This window comes from Dromiciops gliroides, chromosome 3 (genome assembly GCF_019393635.1).
Source record: "Dromiciops gliroides isolate mDroGli1 chromosome 3, mDroGli1.pri, whole genome shotgun sequence".
NCBI classification, from domain to species: Eukaryota; Metazoa; Chordata; class Mammalia; order Microbiotheria; family Microbiotheriidae; genus Dromiciops; species Dromiciops gliroides.
Window position 1 is genome coordinate 578741305 of NC_057863.1, and position 6000 is coordinate 578747304.

Consider the following 6000-nt stretch of genomic DNA (forward strand, 5'->3'; position numbering starts at 1 on the left):
TGGAAGATGGCCATCAAGTAATGATTTCTTTGGTCACAGAAATTTATGTAACTAAGACATGAAGAGCCTTTGATTTCTGTCCCTGGAAGAAGTACTCACACCAATGAAATCAGAGGATTAGAGATTCAGATCTGGAAGAGATTTTAGAGGCCATATGATATAGAGTAAGAATTTTTTGTCAATGCAAGAACATAGGAAAAATAATATCTTTTTTCTGTTTGAGATGTTTCATGCTTCAGATCCTTCAAAAACTCAAATGAATGTTTAGTCTTATCGGTGTGGAAGATCCCTCCAATGATTCAGATTGCAGCCCTTAAAGGCCTATCCATCATGTATGACACTTGTCCATGTCCTTCCTGAAGCTCACCATGGGGGATTCAGCCGGTTGTTCTAGGCCACCTTCCTCACTTTTTCCTGATATTGTAATGCTACTTGGGCTGTCTACTCTCTCACTCTCATTTCATCTTTTTAAATCATATGTTTTACTGGTAACATTCTTTGTTCCCCTTATTTTTTTATTTGTTACATGTTTTGGTGGCACAGTAGGTAAGGTGTTGGGCCTGGAATGAGGAAGGCTCATCTTCCCACTTCAAATCTGGCCTCAGACACTTTCTAGCTGTATTACCCTGCGGCTTTTTCCTTGGTGTCAGGAAGTGATGTTTGCTCATGGGTGCTGTCTAGCAAAGGCTACAATTGTTTCATTTCCTCCCAACCTACCCGGTTGTCTTGACCCGCTGAGTTACAGGATTTGGTTTATTTTCTTCTAAAACACGGGCAAAATGACTGAGCTGTCATATTGGACGACCTTCATGACTTTCCCGAGACAGCTCTAGTACCAAAGACACACAAGCTGGAAAGAACCTCATGAACAGAAAGTAATTGGCAAGCACTGACATGCAACCAAAGCAGCACATAATAGCACCCATGAGCAAACGTCACTTCCTGATGCCAAGGAAAAGCCGCATGGCCTTGCCCTCTGAGGCATTCTCCTCATGGTGGAGCTTTCCTATAGTAAGTCTCCAGTAGGTGGCGTCATTCCAATCATTCCAATATATAAATAAAAATTATCTGGGTGTATCTAACCTGTGCCTCAAGGTCCATTTATATAGAATTTGCCTCAGTGAGGGACAGAGTTGGTGAGGGCTGGTGCAAAGAGAGATACTTATCTTCTGGATATATTTATGTACAAGAGAGAAATCATGCCATTCCAGACCTCTTCAGGTCCCTCAAGAGAGAGAAAGATTCTAAGAAGACAAACATGTAGAGGAGTTGGCAGCCATTAACTTCAGTGTGCTACACTAGAGACTTTGGGGAATTTCTCTGTGGGTGAGATCTGAGACTATCTCTCTTGGTTGAGCAGAGTTATATCACTCCCTATGGGAGAATTCAGTATTGTCTGGTGTGTGAGGAATTAATTGTGATTTGGGGTTTCCATGACCACATCTTTGCTTCATTATGGTCAGACTGAAAAAATGTAATCTTGAAAAATGTAAGAGAAGATGGGTGTGTACTTGAAGAGATTATAGAAAAGAACATTTATTGAGTCAAAATATCAAACTAAGTATCTAAGCTTCTCCTAGCAGTTCCCCTATGCCCACATGGGCCTGGCCAAATTATAATAATGGGGACAGCCCAGGGAGTATGTTGAACCAATTGGAGATGCAGCATAGCTAAGAACCTCCCCTTCCTGTGGGAGAGGTAAAAAAAAAAGGGAGAGAGAGAGAGAGAGAGAGAGAGAGAGAGAGAGAGAGAGAGAGAGAGAGAGAGAGAGAGAGAGAGAGAGAGAGAGAGAGAGGAGCTGGGTGGGTTGAGCTTTGGACCAAATGAGGAGAGACTGCACAGCTGACTCTCATTGAAACTACAGACTCCAGGTGGTGGTGAGTTTGTGTTGTGGAAGCGAGGTCAGCTCTTTGAGCTAGCTGAGCTGGAAGCAAGTTTGGGTTTCGAGTCAGTCTTTCCTAGAGCCAGGTAGCTTATTCATTTTCTCTTCCCCTATTCCCTTTCTCATGGTCCCTGACTTTATTAACTTCACCTTTGTTGTAAATTTTGTTCCTATTCATAAAACCTGGTTTGTTTATGGAAAAGAGGCTGTTAATCTCCTTTCTTATTAGTCTGGGAGAAATAACCAAAAAGGCAGTTTGGAAAGGAGGAAACTTTGGACCTAGAGGTGTATCGTTATTTTCTGAATCCCAATATTATAGCGAGCCACCCAATTAACTCTGTGTGTACACGCACACACACACATATTAGAGAATATATGTGTATGTATGTATATATATATATGTATATATATATGTATACATGTATTTGTATACATTCTCTGATTCCTGTTTTGCTGTTGACTTGGATAAATGGGTTTATTTGCTTTTTGGCTATGCATGTTATTGTGGAAATAATATCTGGTGAGAAATATAGCTTTGAAATATAGCTAAAAATGATTTCCCCATAGATTAATGATATGTACAGGAGCAGGGAAATATGATTCTAGCCCAATACCCCCTCTGTCTGAGGAGAGCAGAGAGGCCAGCCTCTGATTGCAACCTCCTACTTCCCCTCCTAGAAGGAATCAAAGTCTCCTTTGGAGAAGGGTGGGGGGGCAGCTAGGTGGCGCAGTAGATAGAGCACCGGCCCTGGAGTCAGGAGTACCTGAGTTCAAATCCGGCCTTAGACACTTAACACTTACCAGCTGTGTGACCCTGGGCAAGTCACTTAACCCCAATTGCCTCACTAAAAAAAAAAAAAAAAAAAAAAAAAAAAAAAAAAAAAAAAAAAAAGGAGAAGGGTGGGGGAATGATATGCTAGAGATACTTAATCTTGCCTCCTTGTGAGCCATCTCTAGACAGATCTATGTGGATACACTCCCCCCCACAACACATATTTATATACATACATACTACATGGGAAAACATAGCAGTTACATCAACTCTACATATGTAGATATCTTGTGAATCAATCTTTTTGCATTTTCACATTTTTTGTCACTGTCTACAATGAAAACATTCCATTTACACATGGTCTACATATGGTGTGTACATGTACATATATATGTATTAAATATATATATGTATGTACAAATATATAGATTCTGATAGAAAATTTCTGTAGGTTATTCCTCTAGCTATAATGCAATAGCTACATGTGATAATCCAGGCAATAGACAGTCTTCCTCTACATAGTTTTTCCTGGAGAGGTATTTAGGTCAAACTGTTTTGTGCCATTACAGATTTCTTCTAGGAGGCACCATCATGTTTCAGGAATTGATGCAACCAGTACTATGTCCTCTACAAACAGAAAAATCTGGAAGACTTCCCCATCCACAGGGAGACTTTATTCAACTTGAACTCAAGGCTGGATCTCCTTGATAATGGTGGCAGACACCTTTATTGATTTTGCTTCTCCTGATTTTATATCTTCTGATATTTATAATCTGTTGTTATGAGGAATTTTTTTTTTGTGCAGCAATGAGAGTTAAGTGACTTGCCCAGGGTCACACAGCTAGTAAGTGTCAAATGTCTGAGGCCAGATTTGAACTCAGGTCCTTCTGAATCCAGGGCCAATGCTTTATCCACTGTGCCACCTAACTGCACCTATTATGAGGAATTTTGAACAATTTTGATGTATGGATGGGAGGTAGTTTGTTGAAAGAGAGCCTCTAAGGTAGTATTTGGCTGTATGAGATCAAATTCATTTTTATAATCAACAAATGCAGTGTGATCTTGTATTCTCTATTTCTTTCAGCCAGGTGTTAAACAGTAAGATGTGGCATACTGTGAAATATTGCTTCTAAAGGTCTGCCTATTCCTAATGCCCTCTATATGTGTGTGTGTGTGTGTGTGTGTGTGTGTGTATAAATAACTCATAACAATTTTATAGAAATAAGAAATTAGGCACATAGTTCAGTAATTGTTAATATTCCCTCTGTCTCTGTCTCTGTCTCTGTCTGTCTCTCTTTCTCTCTCTGTCTCTCTCTGTGTGTCTCTGTCTGTCTCTGTTTCTCCCTATCTCTTTCTTGGTATTGATAAGGTCTGAGATTTTCCTCACCCTTTTCTATCTATTCCTCCTTTAGATAACTTGTAAATCAATCCTTTTGAATTTTCACAAATTTTGTCACTGTCTAGCATGAAAACATTCCATTTATATACAGTTTAATTGGGCTACCTTTCCCATCTTTATTTTCCTTAGTGCCACATCTGCTTCTTCTACAAGCACAGCCAGGATTGTGATGTTAGAGCCCAAGCATGGTGGAGCTACTCTCCTTAGTGAAGAAAGTTTGATATAAAAATCTTTGCAGATCTTTCCCTTTTTCTTCTGTTTGTTGGCCTTTTCAAGTTTTCATCCTTTAATGTTTTCTGGTTGACTTTGTTTAGTTGAGTCTCTCACAAAGCTTTTTTTTTTTTTGGGCGGGGCAATGAGGGTTAAGTGACTTGCCCAGGGTCACACAGCTAGTAAGTGTCAAGTGTCAGAGGCTGGATTTGAACTCAGGTCCTCCTGAATTCAGGACCAATGCTTTATCCACTGCACCACCTACTTGCCCCCACAAAGCTTTTTAATAATTTATTTTTACCATTCTTGTTTCTCTTTGTCCTAGGAAGCAATTCAACTCCCAATCTTCCACTGTCTTAAATCAAAAAAATTCCTAAGCAAGTTTAAACCAGTTTTTCTTTAGGCTTTCTACTTGGTAAATTAATTATTTGCTAAAAACGTGCTTTTTAAACATTTTGTGTCTTCTTGTTATGGTAACTAATTCACAACAAACTTTAATATGTCCTTTTTCACTCAGTAGCAATTTTTTTATCATCTTAATAATAATAGCTAACATTTATATAGCACTTACTATGTCCCAGGCATTATGCTGTGCTTTACAATTATTATTTAATGTGATCTTCCCAACAACCCTGAGGAGTAGGTGCTATTGCTATCCTTATTTTACAGATGAGGAAACTGAGGCAAATGAGGATTAAGTGACTTGCTTGGGGTCACATAATTAGTGTTTTAGGCTGGTATGACTTCTGCTCTTCCTAATCCAACACCCAGCTCTCTTTCAATGGACCACCTAGCTGTTTCTATTGTTCTAATCAGCCAGAATTCAGTTGTTTCAAATGCCTATCTTTTTATTCTTTATTCTAGCTGTGTATTAATTTTAAAGAAATTCAGTGTTCTGGACAGATGCAATCAATCAGCAAGCATTTGTTAAATGTCTACTGTGTTTAAGTAACTGTTAGAAGCTGAGAAATATAGTTTTCTGCCCTCAAGGAGCTCACATGCTATGAGGAGAGGCTGTGTGTGTGTGTGTGTGTGTGTGTGTGTGTGTGTGTGTATAGAGATAGATATACTCACATACATACATATGTATATTTATATAATGCCTATATACACATAAATGTAAATATATGTCTCTGTGTAAGTAAATATACAATACATGAGGCAGAGTGGTTTAGTACATAGAGGCCTGGTCTCAAAGCCAGGAAGACCCTCTGCTGGTATATATTAGCTGTATGACCCTAAACTTCTCAATGTTCTAGGTAACTCTCTAAGTTTCAGAGAAGGTGCCAACCCTGCATTTCCCCACCTGGGAGAGCCCTATGACAATAGTCTAATTCCTATATACACTGTTTCTATATACAATTATAATTCCTATATATATAATATACAAATATAATTCCTATATACAATATACTACTTAAGTCCAATTCCTATATACAATATATAAAATAAATACAAGGTTATTTTTTAGGGGAATGCCCTTGCAGCTTGGGGATGAGAGAGGATATTGGTTTACAATTCTTGACTCACTTGCCCTTAGGGAAGAAAGGTACAATTCAGACAGTTAGTGCTTTTTTAAGGTACACTCACTTTTGTATCAGCAGCCAAATTGAAGACGTTCCTTCACCATTCAGCAAGGGGCAGGAAACAATGGCAGAATACTTGTGCATGGTCTGAAGTGGAAGGCAGAGAACCCCATTACATACTCCCTTCCTGGCAGATTCCCCAAGCATACAT